The sequence below is a fragment of the Hylobates moloch genome, unplaced genomic scaffold (assembly GCF_009828535.3).
Source record: "Hylobates moloch isolate HMO894 unplaced genomic scaffold, HMol_V3 SCAFFOLD_5, whole genome shotgun sequence".
In the NCBI taxonomy this organism is placed as follows: Eukaryota; Metazoa; Chordata; class Mammalia; order Primates; family Hylobatidae; genus Hylobates; species Hylobates moloch.
The window spans coordinates 145,232,509-145,249,573 of NW_026652280.1; positions in this window are offsets into that span (position 1 = coordinate 145,232,509).

The window sequence follows — 17,065 nt, forward strand, 5'->3', positions numbered from 1 at the left end:
GTTTCTTTCGCATGGTGCATTTATTTAAACATTTTGGGAAATGATAGTTTTAGCTTGCACTAATACTTAAATATATAAAATAAAGATATAAAACACTTGGGAATATTTAGTACATAGTTTCATGCTATACTTTCTTGTTATTTAATATTAGCAATGATTCTATTAGCTTCATCAGTATGCTACCAATTGGGTCAAGAGGTCTAGTTAGTTTGAGATTTAACTCCATAGTTTACTGTCTACATTTTAGTATTCCAAGATTTGATGATGTTCTAGAAGTTAGGCATAAACCCCTCCTAGACAATTCCTTTAGGGCTGGAGCATCCGCAGTCTGGTTTATTAATTGGCCCACCAAACTGTTAACTCCCTGGGGGACTGGAACTATGCCTTGTTCATGCTTATGCACCTATCAATTGGAACTGTGCAAGGCATACAGTACCCACTTTATAGAGTGGAAATTTTCATGTGCTGGCCTTCCTAATGTATGTCCATCAAAACCTGCTCCATCCAGTCTTCCATATCTCAATTAATAGCAACTCCATCCTTGTATAGACACTTAGGCAAAAACCTGTGGCTTTATCCTTAACTACCATCTTTCTCTCACACCCCACAACCTCTCTATTATAAAATACTCAACTCTACACGCAACTCCCTTACACTCAACTCCTCATTACATTCAGAATCCAACTGCTCATGACATTCACTGCAGTCTTGACCTCATAAAATCTCACTTGTATTACTATTATACAATGGTCCCCTGTCTTCCTACTTCTATCTCTGTCCCTCTACACTCTATTCTCAATAGTGCAGCCAGAATTATTCTCTTGAAATGGAAATTAGATCACGTTGTGCCTTTTTCAAAACCATGAACAGCTTCTATTTCTCTCAGTGTAAAAAGCCAGTGGCACACAAAGGTCTACCTTATCTTGCCCATAACCTCTCTGACCTTTCCACCCACTATTGTCTTCATGGCTCCCTCTTCTTCAGCCATCCTGCCTCCATTCTCTGAGTGAATACTGCAGGTGCTTTAGAGTCTTTGCACTCTGTCTGAAGATCTGTATGGCTAAATCCCTCACTCCATTCAAGATTTTACTCCGAAGTCACCTTCTCAAAGGGCTTACCTTACCCATCCTATTCAGAATGTCAGTCTCCATATCCTTCCTTGTTCTCGTGGCTCCCCTTTTCCTGCTCCACTTTTTTTTTTCCTACAGAACTTATAAACTTCTAGTATATTTTATATTTTGCTTATTAATATAATTATTGTTTTTTTGGTCAGCCACAGCCTGTTAAAATATAACTCCTCCAAAGCAGGAATCTGTCCCTTTTCTTTCCTGCCGATCTATCCCAATTGTCAAGTAAAGTGCCTGAAACATTTTTGATAAATGATGCATTAATTACATTTTCTTCATTGTCTTAAAGTTGCTCTTTTCTCTATTATTTGTAGTTTGAGTATGTTTTTTATTAAGGTGTAATTCCTACCTTATTTTGTATATGCCTGTATTTTGTTTTATTTTATTTTATTAAGGTGTAATTCCTACCTTATTTTGTAGCTGTATTTTATTTTAATGAAAGCTGTCTTGTGGGACCAGAATATTTGTGCAACCACACGGACTGTATCTTTGCTTCATAATAAAGAATATACATGTTAGGAGAGTCAGAGGGACATCATTGTTGAGGCAAAGATAATCTTTGAATATGCTCTAAAAATAGTTTTGACAGCAATGTGTTTCTTGATATAATGACCGTCTAACTGATAAAATGAGATACTAGGTTCTTAGCACTTCATTGAAAGAATCTGCTTTTAAGGTTAACTAATCAGGCAGGAATTACTAACATTGTTTTAAATTCACTTTTTTGAATGACAAGAAATCTTCAAAAACATGGTTGATTACAAAAATAAATTGTTTACTACTAAGATTATTTTGGTTGGTAAATCTGACCCTAAACAAAGTAAGTATTTATAACAGTTAACCTGTATAAACAACTGAACAAATGCATAAAATCACAAATACAGCAAATATTTTTATATAAAGGGCACACTCATGTTAGATGGTGACAACATTTGCCTTTTATGATTATAATGTAATGAGATGTTAAATATTCATGTTAACTAATTTTAACAAAAGGTGTAGTGTAGCTATTAATCCATTTTCAGGTAAGAAAATAAAAGATTTCTGTCAATTTCCTAAGTAATGAACCAGTGAAATCTGTATGCCTTTTATTGCCCCTTCTTTCTTTCAAATTTGCCAATATATTTCAAAAACTCTCTTCCATACGTTCCTTTGATGAAATAATCCCTCCCTTCCTCCCTCCCTCCCTCCCTCCCTTCCTTCCTTCCTTCCTTCCTCCCTCCCTCCCTCCCTCACTCCCTCCTTCCCTCTGTCTCTCTCTCTCTCTTTCTTTCTTTCTTTTTCATATTTTTTATTTTTTTGAGATGGAGGCTCACTCTGTCTCCGAGGCTGGAGTGCAGTGATGCAATCTCGGCTCACTCCAAGGTCCGCCTCCTATATTCACACCATTCGCCTGCCTCAGCCTCTCGAGTAGCTGGGACTACAGGCGCCTGCCACCATACCCGGCCATTTTTTTTGTATTTTTAGTAGAGACGGGGTTTCACCATGTTAACCAGGATGGTTTTGATCTCCGGACCTCGTGATCAGCCCGCCTTGGCCTCTCAAATTGTTGGGATTACAGGCGTGAGCCACTGCGCCCGGCCTTTTATTTTTATTTTCAATATTTTCTGATGATCTCTCAGATGTAGTCCCACTTTAATGGATGACTTTACTCTTCATAGGACACAAGTGTATGTTTTTCTTTTCCAGTCCAGATCTTGTCATACTCTGTACAACTACAGCACTTAAATTAGTGATTATCATCAAAATACAGTTTCCTTTTTATTATAGCTTTATTGAAGTACAATTGATGCAGATTAAAATGCACATATATAAAGTGTAGTATTTGATGAATGTTGACATGTATATATTTGTGAAACTATCACAATCAAGATAATGAATATATTGCATTCATCAAGCCCAAAAGTCTCCTTGCGTCTCTTTGGAATACTATTCCCCCCTTCATTCCTCCCATCACCCAAGACAACCACTGATCTGTAACTATAGATCAATTTGCATTTTCTAGAATCTTACAAAATTAAGTCAGGCAGTATTCATTCTCTTTTTCTCTCTCCTTTTTTGCCCGCTTCCTTTCACTCAACATAATAACTTTGAGATTCATCTATATTGTGGTATGTAACAATAGTTTACTTCATTCTATTGCTTAGTATTATTTCTTTGTATGGATAGATGACAATTTGTTTTCCATTTATCTGCTGATGGACATTTGGTTGTTTCCAATTTTTGTCCACTACAAACGAAACTACTACGAATATTCACATATAAGTGTTTGTATAGACATATGCTTTCATTTTATTGGGTAAATACATAGCCTGAGTTATAGGATTGGGTATGTTTAATATTTTAAGAAATTGCTTAACTGTTTTCAAAATGTTTGTGGCATTTTACAGTTCTATGAGCCATTCATGAGAGTTCCAGCTGCAACACTTTGTATGGTCATACTTTAACTTCAGCTATGTTGGTGTATGCATAGTGACATCCAACAGTGGTTTAAATTTATACATAGTGACAATGGTACTGAACATATTTTCCTGTGCTCACTAACATTTACACAGTTTTTGGTGAAGTTGCTGCTCAGTAATTTTGCTCATTTTTTCATTGTATTATCTTGTGACTGAAATATGTGTTCTTTTATATTCTAGCTGTGTATCTTATGTTGGATATATGTGATGTTTTGCAAATATTTTTATCTTTGGCTTGTCTATTCTTTTTCATAACAATATCTTAACAGTGTCTTTCGAGTGGCAAAAGTGTTTCATTTTGATACAGTCCTATTTATCAAGTTTTTTCTTTTATAGGAAGTATTTTGGTATATTTAGGAAATCTTTGCCAAATCTAAGGTCAATAAGATTTGCTCCTATGTTTCCTTCTAGAAGTTTTATAGTTACAGCTCTTACATCCTGTCTATGACTGTTCCAAGTTAATATTTTGTATACGGTAGGAGGCCACGGTCAATGATTTTTGTTTTTTGTAACTCAATTTTTCCTGCATCATTTCTTGAGAAGATGATCTCTTTCCATTGAATTGCCTTGGCATTTTTGTCAAAAATCAGTTGCATATATACGTGTGGGTCTATTTCTGGACTGTCTTTTCTGTTTATTGACTTATTTATCTAGTTTTATGCCAATACTACACTGTCTTGATTACTGTAGAGTTTTAAAAGTTCTCAAAATCAGATATTGCCTGTCCTCCAACTTTGGAAACTGATCCTTTTGAGGCTTTTTTGTTGTTGTTGTTTGTTTTGTTTTGTGTAAAATGGTTAGAACACAGTAAACTTTAATGTACGGCTGTTTTTTTTTTTTGGCAAATTTCTGAGGCAATCTCCTGACTATGCCACCCTACACCCTGTGAATTAGGATGTTTCCTACTGTGATTAGTGAGCACACAGACTGTTCACACCCCTATAGATCTACACATTTTCCCTCTCTTCTTTTGGGGTAGTTCTCCTGAGCATAGGTAGTGTCCTCATATACATGTGTTGAGTCAGCTGAAGACTCAAGTTGGAGTATCCGCAGATTTCTAGAGTTTTTCTCTCTGTGTATTCAGTAACCTCCTCTCTGGTACCCTGCTTCACACCTCCAGTTTCTTTGGACTCTCAGCCTCCTTGTTCTCTCTCCTCAACACAGGATGATGGCCAACTACACCTGGGTTCTTCCTCTCTTTGCTGCAAACTAGATGCTCTTTCTAATGACAATCACAGAACTCTGCTCAATGGTGTTCTTTCTCTTAGAAATCATTGTTCTGCACTCTCTACTGTCTATTATCTGAAAACTGTCACTTCATATATTCTGTCCAGTTTTTTAAAAATTTAGGTCATAGGATAAATCTGGTTTCAATCATCCCATCTTGACTGAAAATGGAAGACCTCTATAGACTTTTTTTAATGTCCTCAAATCCAAAGGTTCAAAATCCAAAGCGATCTAACTATACTACTCTATTCAGAGCTGGAAGGAACTTAGTCTCACTTGAAATCATACTAGCACTCTTACGTCATCTCATATTCTACCCCTTCTTTACTCCAATTTCTTTACTTCTCAGTTTTTCTTCTCTTTCAATCTTATGCATTTATGACCTGTGCTCTCTCGACTCCCACTGATAACCCCAGTGTGTTAGTATCCTTTCATTTCTGTATTCTTCCTAATTCTCCCTGGATATCAGTTTAGCTAATCTCTAATCAGAGAAAAATTCTATTACCATATTTTTGTTTTTCTGTTTCTGATTCCATAGACTATGGTTTACTAAATCTTGCTAGAAAATTCTCAATATTATATAGTTGATCTGTCTAAAATGAAGCCATATACATTCTTTAAAGATTGAAATCATACAGAAAGAATATCTTCTCTAATCACAATGAAATGAAGCTGAAAATTTATAAAAGAAGGGAAACTGAAAAATTAATTTATATGAAGAAATTAAACAAGACACTCAAACAAAGTCTCAAAGAAAAAATACAAAGAAAATTAGGAAATAGAGATGAAAGAAAACAAAAGCACAACATATTAAAGCTTATGGAATGTAGCAAAGGTAGTGCTTAGAGAAAATTTTACATCAATAAATGCCAACATTAAAAATAGGAAGAAAAATCTCAATTCAATAAGATAAATTTGTACCTCAGGGAAATAGAAAAAGAGCTAACTAAACCCAAAGCTAGTAGAAAGAAAAGAACAATAAATTTAGAGTGGAGATAAACACAATAGGGACTAGAAAAGTAAGAGCAATAAATTAATGAAACCAAAAGTTGGTCTGTTTGAATCAATGACATTTAGAAACCTTTAGCTAGACTGATGAAGAAAACTAGAGAAGAAACAAATAACTAAAATAAAAAATTTGGGAACATTACTATAGACACTGCAGAAATAAAAAGTATTCTAAGAAAATGCTATGAACAATTGAACCCCAACAAATTAGATAACCTAGATGAAATGGGCAAATTCCTAGAAACACACAAATTGAGGCTGATTTGCTAGAATTTCCTTCTTTTGCCATAAAGCAGGTCAGCAAACTATGGCCAGTGAGTCAATCTTTAGCCTGCAGCCTGGTTTTGTATGTGTGTGTATTTTACAGCCATAAAACAGAATGGTTGTTCTGTGTTTAGAGGATATTAACAAACGAAAAAACAGACTACATGGGAAAGAGGCTGTGTGTGGTCAGCAAAGCCTAAAATATTTACTCTCTGACCATTTACAGAAAATGGTTTCCTACCCTTGTTTTAGAAGGAAAAGCCTGAAAGCTTTGGGAGATAGGAATTTTGGAGGGAAACATTATATTTTCATCTACCCCAGATCACATTTCCCTAGGGTGTCCCAGAGAACGTTTCCTCTCCAAAGGTTTTACGAAAGGCCTTGGATTGCCATTCTAACTGGTGTGAGATGGTATCTCATTGTGGTTTTGATTTGCATTTATCTAATGACCAGTGATGGCAATCATTAAAAAGGCAGGAAACAACAGATACTGGAGAGGATGTGGAGAAATAGGAATGCTTTTACACTGTTGGTGGGAGTGTAAATTAGTTTAACCATTGTGGGAGACAGTGTGGCAATTCCTCAAGGATCAACCAGGAATAATTTGACCCAGCAATCCCATTACTGGGTATATGCCCAAAGGATTATAAATCATTCTACTATAAAGACACATGCACACATATCTTTATTGCAGCACTGTTCACAATAGCAAAGACTTGGAACCAACCCATATGTCCATCAATGACAGACTGGATAAAGAAAATGTGGCACATATACATATGCAGCCATAAACAAGGATGAGTTCATGTCCTTTGCAGGGACACGGATGAAGCTGGAAGCCATCATTGTCAGCATACTAACACGGGAACAGAAAACGAAACACCGCATGTTCTTACTCATAAGTGGGAGTTGAACAATGAGAACACGTGGACACAGGAAGGGGAGCATCACGCACCAGGGCCTGCCGGGGGTTGTGGGGGGGTGGTGGGGGGATAGCATTAGGAGAAATACCTAATGTAGTTGACGGGTTGATGGGTGCAGGAAACCACCGTGGCACGTGTGTACCTATGTAACAAACCTGCATGTTCTGCACATGTATCCCAGAACTTAAAGTATACTTAAAGTATAATAATAACAATGATAATAATAAAGAAAGGCCCTGGAGAAGACACCACCACTATCCTCTATAGGCTTTTGGAGGCTGTCTTAGGCTGGATATAATGGTGGGAGATGAATCACGAAGAGGAGGGGCCATAGGGTGGCCCTTATCTGGTAGAGACAAGAAAGATAAAGGGACACAATGAAGATCTATGGTGGCGCATAATTGATCACAGAGTTTATAGGAGTTAAAATAAGTGAACCACACTTTATGTTGTTGCTTAATATATATAGTTTATGTTTGGTGGGCTAAATATCTTTTGTTGGTTTAACAATACAAAAGGTTATCATTTTTTTACATCTTCATAAACCCTCCCTATCATCAGATTATAAAATATTTGCCAATTTGATAGATTGAAGACAATATTTATTATTATTTTACTTTACATATTCTTAATTAGTAGGATTAACACCCTGTTTATTGGCCATTACATTTCTGTTTCTGTGATTTGCCTGTTCACAGTTTGCAACTATTTTTTTTTCAAATGAGCAATTTGCTTTTTCTTACCAGTGTTTAGGAGTTAAAAAAACTATTTTGAGTAATAAGCTATTTATTTGACAGAATCCAAATATTTCTTTAGAAAACATAGTCAAAGCTACTATTTTTATTTGTTTTACTTTTCCAAAACTAATTTTACTCATTTTATTAGTCTTGTAATTTTGTGTGTGTGTGTGTTGAAGTAATTCTATGCATTCATGGCACAAAGATATTCTATACTTCTTTTAATGTGTTTAATGTTTCTTTTTCTCATTTAATACTTTAACTTATCTGGAATTGTTTTTGCTTCTGTTTTGAAAAGTATAATTTAATATTTTCATATGTAAACAAATTGCTCAGCTATATTTTTCCTAAAGATTTTCAGTGGTCTGCCAAAATCCCATACATATTTTGCTCTGTTTCTTGATTCTTGATTTTGTCCCACTTATCATTTTTCTATCTCTATGCAAACATAAAATTGTCTTAATTATTATAACTTTATACAAATCTTCATATCAAGTAGTGAAAATTATCTTTCTTGTATTGGTATTGCATATCTTTTATTGTTATTTTGACACTTTGCTTTTATATATGATTTTTAGAATCAATTTTTCAAGTATAAAAAATCTTAAGTGGATTTCTATTGGAACTGCAAGAAATTTATAGATTAATTTTATAATTTTTGACATGTCTTTGATATTATGCCTTCACTGTTATAAATATGATAAACTTTTCTATTTATTCAAATATTCCTTTGCATCCTTCAGAAATTTTACATATATTTTTAAAGTTTTATACATTTTTCATTAAATTTATACTGAAGTACTATAAAACTTTTGCTGTTATTTAAATAGCTTGTTTTCCACTATATTTTCACATAGTTAATATGGGTAAATATGAATGCTCTAATATTTCTGCATTGATTTTCTTTCTGAAAACTAGGGTGGAACTCTCTTATTGGTCATAAAATATGCCTATAGATTCTGTTGGATTTGATATATAGAAAATTACTTTATTTTAATTTTGTTCACAAAAATAATAATATCGTCACTTCCAATCTTTATAACTTGTATTGATTTTTCTTGTCTCAATACACTGGGTAAAAATTCCAGAAATATATTAACATTATAATTAATATCTGGAATCTTTCTCTTGTTCCAGTGTAGAGTTTAGTATTAAATTTGGTATTGTCTGATTTTGTTGTTAAATTAATCTTTTATTCCTGGGCTTCTAAAAGTTATTTTCCCCCCATTAATTAGTTAATTTTTTAAAATGTTAGCAAAATGGTATGTTCTATTCTTTTTTTTTCTTTGAGAGCGAGTCTTGCTCTGTTGCCCAGGCTGGAGTGTAGTGGTGTGATCTTAGCTCACTGCAACCTCTGCCTCCCTGGTTCAAGCAATTCTCTTGCCTCAGCCTCCTGACTAGCTGGGATTAGATGTGCATGCCACTATGCCTGGCTAATTTTTGTATTTTTAGTAGAGACAGGGTTTCACCACATTGGCCAGGCTTGTCTCGAACTCCCGACCTCAGGTGATCTGCCCGCCTCGGCTGCCCAAAGTCCTGGAATTACAGGCATGAGCCACCGCGCCCAGCCAGTATGTTCTATTCTTTAGGATGAATTGCAGTAATACATTTATGAGGTTTAAATATTCTTTCATGTCTGAGATAAAACTTACTGGTTAAAATTCAGTGTTATTGTTATTATTCTTTTTCAATGTACTATTTTATGTGTTAAATTTTATTTGGGATTTTTGACCTGTATGAGTAAAATTGATTAATAACTTTAATATAATTTTCCAGTTTAATTTCAAGTTAATTTCATTTCATTAAAGAAATTGGTTGATGTTTTTAATATATTTTTTCTTTTGGAACACTACTATATGTTAAGAAAATTTGCTCCTTAGAATTTGACAAATCTTTTTTTCAAAGCAATTTAAGCTTTTTGTGTTCCTTGTTGGGAGTTAGATTAGTGATGTTGGATTACTAGTATAATATCTTTAATAGTTACTAATTTATACCAGTTTTCTATTTATTACCTGTCAATTTTCAAATTCATATCTTCTACAAAATTGTCCAATTAATTCTTATTTTCATTTTCTAGCAAATATTTATATGCAGTTTTCTTCTATTATATGTTTCTAGTTATGTTTCTTTCTATATTTTCGATAGCGATATTTATACCTTCTTTCTATTTTATAAAATTAGTTTTGCCTGAGGCTCATTTATTTCATAATCCTTCTGTGAATCAACATTTAAGTTAATGGAGCATCTTGTTTTTTGTATTTTATTTAATTTCTGGCATTACCTTTATTACCTACTTTTATCACCTTTTCATAAGTCTGCTTTATTGCACTTTTTTTCTGGATTTCAAAGTTTAATATTTAGCTTATTTAGTTTTAGGATCTTTGTGGGGAGTGGGACATAACAAACTAAAGCTCCAGTTTTCTTATATCACCTTAGCTTCATCCTACAACTTTTATCATATAGTGAATTTTGTGTTGTCTAAGTCTAAATATTTTATAATTTTTAGACATATGGTTTATTGATCTTCTAATTAATTGATTTCAAGTGAAATTTTATTGTGGTCAGAAAAGGTGGTGACTATAATATTGATTCTAACAATTTTTGAGATTTCTTTTGTAAACAGCTAACTGGTCCATTTTTTTGCAAATATATATACGTATACATGTATACATATGTATGTATACATATGTACATGACAGACTCTGTCACCCAGTCTGGTATGCAGTGGCACCATCTTAGCTCACTGCAACCTCTGCCTCCCGGGTTCCAGCGATTCTCCTGCCTCAGCCTCCCGCGTAGCTGGGATTGCAGGCAAGCACAACCACACCCAGCTAATTTTTGTTTTCAATAGAGATGGGGTTTCACCATGTTGGCCAGGCTGGTCTTGAACTCTTGACCTCGAATGATCCACCCGCCTCGGCCTCCCAAAGTGCTGGGATTACAGGCCTGAGCCACCGTGCCTGTCCATAAATTTTGCAAATATTTTGTTAGTGCTTAACATTCTGCTTGATGTATTAGTTTTTGACAGAGGTTTATTAAAATCTCCAAGTATAATCGTATATTTGTCAATATTCATTTTTAAATCACTAAGTTTTAGATATCCTTTTGAATATCCTTTATGAATATTCAAATTCATGCTGATTATTTTTTCCTGATGTATTATTGCAGTTTTCAATATTAACATCCACTTTATTTCTATCATTGCCTTCACTGTTAGAGTATGTTATGTCTAAAATTAACACTGTAGTGTAGGCTAGCTTTTTTTTGAATAATATACCCGTTGAAAATTTTTCCATCCCTCTATTTTTTGTGTTGCTATGATGTAGGATGTAGGATGTAACTTGATTAAACACACACACACACAACACACACATACACACCTCAAACGTCTAAATTTTAATGTATAAATTTAATCTATATAAATTAACTTTGGTCACTTTGTTCTATCACTTTACATAATGCTTTTATGTTTGGTTCTATGGCTTTTGCTTTCTTCTTTCTTTCCTTTGAAAATATCAAACTACCAATGAAATTCTTTACAGAACTAGAAAAAACTATATTAAAATTCATATAGAAACAAAAAAGAGTCTGAATAAGGCAATCCTAAGCAAAAGAACACAGCTGGAGGCATCACACTGCCCTACTTCAAACTATACTACAGAGCTACAGTAACCAAAACAGCATTGTACTGTTACAAAAACAGACACATAGACCAATGGAACATAATAGAGAGTTCAGAAATAAGGCCACACACCTACAACCATCTGAGCTTTGACAAAGCTGACAGAAACAAGCAATGAGGGAACGACTCCCTATTCTGCAAATGGTGCTGAGATAACTGGCTAGCCATATGCAGAAGATTGAAACTCGGCACCTTCCTTACACCATATACGAAAATCAACTTAAGATGGATTAAATACTTAAACGTAAAAACCAAAACTATAAAAACCCTGGAAGACAACATAGGCAATACCATTCTGAACATAGGAATAGACAAAGATTTCATGATGAAGATGTCAAAAGCAATTGCAACAAAAGCAAAAATTGACAAACGGAATCTAGTTAAACTAAAAAGCTTCTGCACAACAAAAGAAACTATCAACCAAATAAATAGAGAACCTACAGAATGAGAGAATTTTTTTTTTTTTTTGCAAACTATGTATCTGACAAAGGTCTAATATCCAGCATCTAAAAGAAACTTAAACAAATTTACAAGAAAAAAACAATCCCATTCAAAAGTGGGCAAATGACATGAAGGACACTTTTCAAAAGAAGACATACATGTGGCCAACAAGCATATGGAAAGAAGCTCAACATTACTGATTATTACAGAATACAAATAAAAGCCACAGTGAGATACTATCTCACACCAGTCAGAATGACTGTTATTAAAAAGTCAAAAAACCAAAAAATGCTGACTATAACAGGTTGTGGAGAAAATCATATGCTTATATACTGTTGGTGGGAGTGTAAATTAGTTCAACCATTATGGAAAGCAGTGTTGTGATTGCTCAAAAGCTAAAAATAAAATTACCTTTCTACTCAGCAATCCCATTACTGGGTATGTACCCAGTGGAATATAAATCGTTCTACCATAAGACACATGCATGCATATGTTCCTTGCAGTACTATTCACAGTAGCAAAGACATGGAATCAACCTAAATGTCCATCAGTGGTAGACTGAATAAAGAAAATGTGGTAAATATATACCATGGAATACTATGCAGCCATAAAAAGGAATGACCTCATATTCTTTGCATTAGCCTTAACAAACTGACGTGGGAGCAGAAAATCTAATACTGCATGTTCTCACTTACAAGTGGGAGCTAAATGATGAGAACACATGGACACATACAAGGGAACAACAGACACTGGGACCTATCTGAGGGTGAAGGGTGGCAGGAGGGAGAGTATCAGGAAAACAACTAATGAGTACTTGGCTTAATACCTGGGTGACAAAATAATCTGTACAGCAAACCCTTGTGACACAAGTTTACCTTTATAGCAAACCTGCTCATGTACCCATGATCATAAAAGTTAAACAAATTAAATGAATGTTAGATCATTTCATATTACCACAATTCTCATATACTCTTCTTTTTATTTTTTGTATTCTTTTTCTTTCTGGCTTCACTATGGGTAACTTTTGACCTGTCTTCAAGTATACTGATTCTTCTTTCTGTCTTATGACACTTATAATGCTACAATGAAAAGAAATCTCTATCCCATCTCACTGCCCTTCTGTTTTCTGTATATCTTCTATCTTTATCTCAACTATAAAAATTAACTTCTAACTGATATTAATTCACCAACTGTGCAAATATTAATACCTTATTCTCTGATGCATTGTTCACATCACTCTTTTCCCTTGCCCAGAAACTGACAGTGATTTTCTATTGCCCACCTAATTATTTATCAGCTCTGTTGACTTGTATTGAACATCCTTCACAATTTGGTCCCAATTTATAGTTTTCTAGATCATCTCCTATTGTTTATTTATTTGTTCAGCATATACTTATTTATTTTAATTTGTGGTTACATAATAGGTATATATATTTATGGGTTACATGAGACATTTTTATACAGGCATACTATGCATAATAATCACATCAGGGTAAATCTGTCACCTTAAGCATTTATCTTTTGTGTTACAAACAGTCCAATTATACTCTTTTAGTTATTTTAAAATGTACAACGAAATTATTTTTTACTATAGTCATCCTGTTGTGCTAGCAAATAGTAGGCCTTATTCATTCTTTGTAAGTATTTTTTGTACCCCTTGGTGCTCCTCATTTCCTACCCACCCCCACCACTACCCATCCCAGCCTCTGGTAACCATTCTTCTACTCTCTATCTCCATGAGTTCAATTACTTTAATTTTTATCTCCCACCGATAAGTGAGAACATGAGAAGTTTGTCTTTCTGTGCCTGGCTTATTTTGCTTAACATAATGACCTTCAGTTATATCCATAGATGCAAATGACAGAATCTCATTTGTATGGCTGAATAGTACTCCAATGCCTATATGTACCACATTTTCTTTATCCATTCATTGCTTGGCAGACACTTGCACTGCCTCCAAATATTGGCTATGGTGAAAGAGTGCTGCAACAAACGTGGAAGTGAAGATATCTCTTTGATATATTGCTTTCCTCTCTTTTGAGTATATACCTAGAAATGGAATTTCCAGATCATATGGTAGCTCTATTTTTAGTCTTTTGGGGAACCTCAAAACTGTTCTCTATAGTGGTTGTGCTGATTGACATTCCCAGCAACAGTCCACGAGGGTTCCCATTTCTCTATATCCTTGCCAGCCTTTGTTGTTATTGCCTGTCTTTTGGATAAAAGCCATTTTAACTGGGGTGAGATGATATTTCACGGTGGTTTTTGACTTGCATTTTCTTTGATGATCCGTGATGCTGAGCACCTTTTCATAAGCCTGTTTGCCATTGGTATGTCTTCTTTTGAGAACTGTCTGTTCAGGTGAGACCATCTTGCTCCCCTCCTTCAACATACATTTATCAAACACTGCTAGGCACTGAGGAGCAAATAATAAACAACAACAAATAGTCACCATGGTCTGAATAATTGTGTTCCACCAAAATTAATATGTAAAGATCCTAACACCCAAGGCAATGGTATTAGGAGTTGGCGCTCTTGTGGGTGGGGTGACTAGGTCATGAAGAGAAAGCTTTCGTAGATGGTATCAGTGTCCTTATAAAAGGGGTTTCAGTGATCTCCCCTATCACTTCCACCATGTGAGGACACAGTGAGAAAGTGCCCTCTTTGAGGAATGGTCCCTCATCAGACATGAAATCTTCCAGACCCTTGATCTTGGCATTCTTAGCTTCAAGAACTATGAAAAATAAATGTTTGTTATTTATAAGTCACCAAGTTTGTAATATTTTTGTTATAGCATCATGAATAGATTAAGAAGTAGACTGTTCTCAAAAATGACATAAACTCTGCTGGTTAAACCATGCATTAATATAATGATCACAGTAAAAAAAAATCATAAAATTACAACTGTAATTTTAGCAGCAGACTTTCATGGTGCAATAAAATAACATATCAGTAGATTCTGACCAGATTAGTAGAGTTGAACATTCTCCTCTGCAAAGTAGTGATTCGTGTTGAGAAATAAAAATGAGCATGAAGTGAACTAAATGAAAAAAGAAGGAAGAATTTAGTGCAGAAAAAGCACACCACTTTCAAAATCTCTGTGGCAAAATGTAGGGTGAATCATGTAAGGAACTAAAAACAATCTCACTTGAATGCAGAGAATGAAGGTATCCAATTCTGAGATAAAGTTACATACATAGATTGAAAACCAGGTATGCAGTGTCCTGTAGGATTTCAGATTTTACTTCAAGGTCAGTGGAAATTCATCGAAGATTTTTGAGTAGAGGTGCGATATGATCAAAAGTATGAGCTGGTTGCAGTGGTGGCTCAAATATAGGTTGAGTAGAGTTATGATAGTTATGATGGTTGGAATGATAAGGTTATTATTTTTTGTAAATTCTTGGATAATAATTCATTTAGGCAGGAAGCCTGTTAATGGGGGTAGGCCTCCTAGGGATAATAAAATTGATAGGATTAGGGATGTTAATCATGTTAATTTGTTTCAGGCATGGGGTAGTAATAGGGTTTTGGTGCTTGAATCCAGGTTGAGTGCCAGTGATGCAGTAGTTGTTAGGATAAAATAAATAATTAGGTTAAAGATGGTGATATTTCGGTTATGTGTTAGTACTGCTATTATTCAGCCTATATGGGTGATTGAGGAGTATGCTAGGATTTTACACAGTTGTGTTTGGTTAAGTCCGCCTGTAATCCCAGCACTTTGGGAGGCCAAGGCAAGAGAATCACTTGAGGGCAGCAGTTCAAGACAAGCCTGGACAATGTAGCAAGACTCCATCTCTACAAAACATTAAAAAAAATAGCTGGGTGTGGTGGCATGTGCCTGTAGGCCCAGCTATTCAGGAGGCTGAGGTGGAAGAATTACTTAAGCTCAGGAGTTCAATGAGCTGCAATGAGCTATGATTGTGCCACTGCACTACAGACTGGGTGACAGAGTGAGACTCTGTCTAATGTGTGTGTGTGTGTGTATGTGTGTGTGTGTGTGTTAACATGACTATGACTTCTATAAAAATAGAGTAGATAAACAAGAATGGATATGTATAGTGCAGTTGTAGCTCAGGCTAGAGACAATGAGTATACACTAGAATAGTTACTATGGTTATGTAGTTGCTATGGTTTTAAAGACGAAAAAATAAACTTGAGAAATGTGTAGGTAAAACTAACAAATCTTTTTACTAGATTTGTTATGGATGGATTATGTAAAATCAAGGATATTTCCTAGGGTTTTAGCTTATTTAATTTGACGGAAGGTGGAGTCATTCATTGCAGTAATAAATACTGGGGAAGAAAGTCCATCTCTGGTTTGGTTTTGGAAATATGAATTCTCAGTTACCTTTCATTTTTCCCAAATGGAGATTACAATAATGCAGTCGAGGTCCACAATTTAGAGGGGAGGTCTGGATTAGAGGTATACATTTTGGAGTCGTCTGAATATAAGTGGTAAATAAAGTTGTGTATAGATGAGGTCATCTAGGAAGAGGATATGGAATGAGGAAAGAATAGGACTAAGGAAAAGTCTTCAGTTTGCTCTGTATTTCATCACTGGCTAGAGAATGATCAGCCTGAGAAGATGTAGATATAAACAAGCCAGAAAGGTCAGAGAACAGCTAAAAGTGTGCATTATTCAAGAAGCTAAGAGGAAGATACTAATTCCAAAAAGGAGTAAAAATCATATCAATTTAGATACAAACCAAATATTATCCATTAGATCTGGTGATTTTAAAGTTATTGTGATCTTATTTAAAGCTATCTCAGTGGAATAATTGTGTATGTCTGATTGAAGGAGTCGTGTGTTCAAAAGAATTTAAAAAGAATATAATTTTTTAAGTTAGAACAAAGAACAGCATAGTCATACTCAAAGCCTCTGAAGAAGAAACCCAACAAAAAGAAATAGATCACATATTTAAATATGCAATTCATGAAATCTTTCTAAAATTAGAAATTAATTACATCTACATAATAAATGAGCACATCACATTCGGAGGAACATGTTTGATATTGGCTCTTAATACAAATATACTTTAAAATAGTAACTGTATTTCTAAGATTAAAAGAGTCATTTAAGCAAACATGGCAAAAGATCATCATCTCTTGTTTTGTGCCTAAACTCAGACACTATAAAATGCAGATAATTTATGTGTATCATCTGATAATGTTTGACAAGTTTATACACATGCAA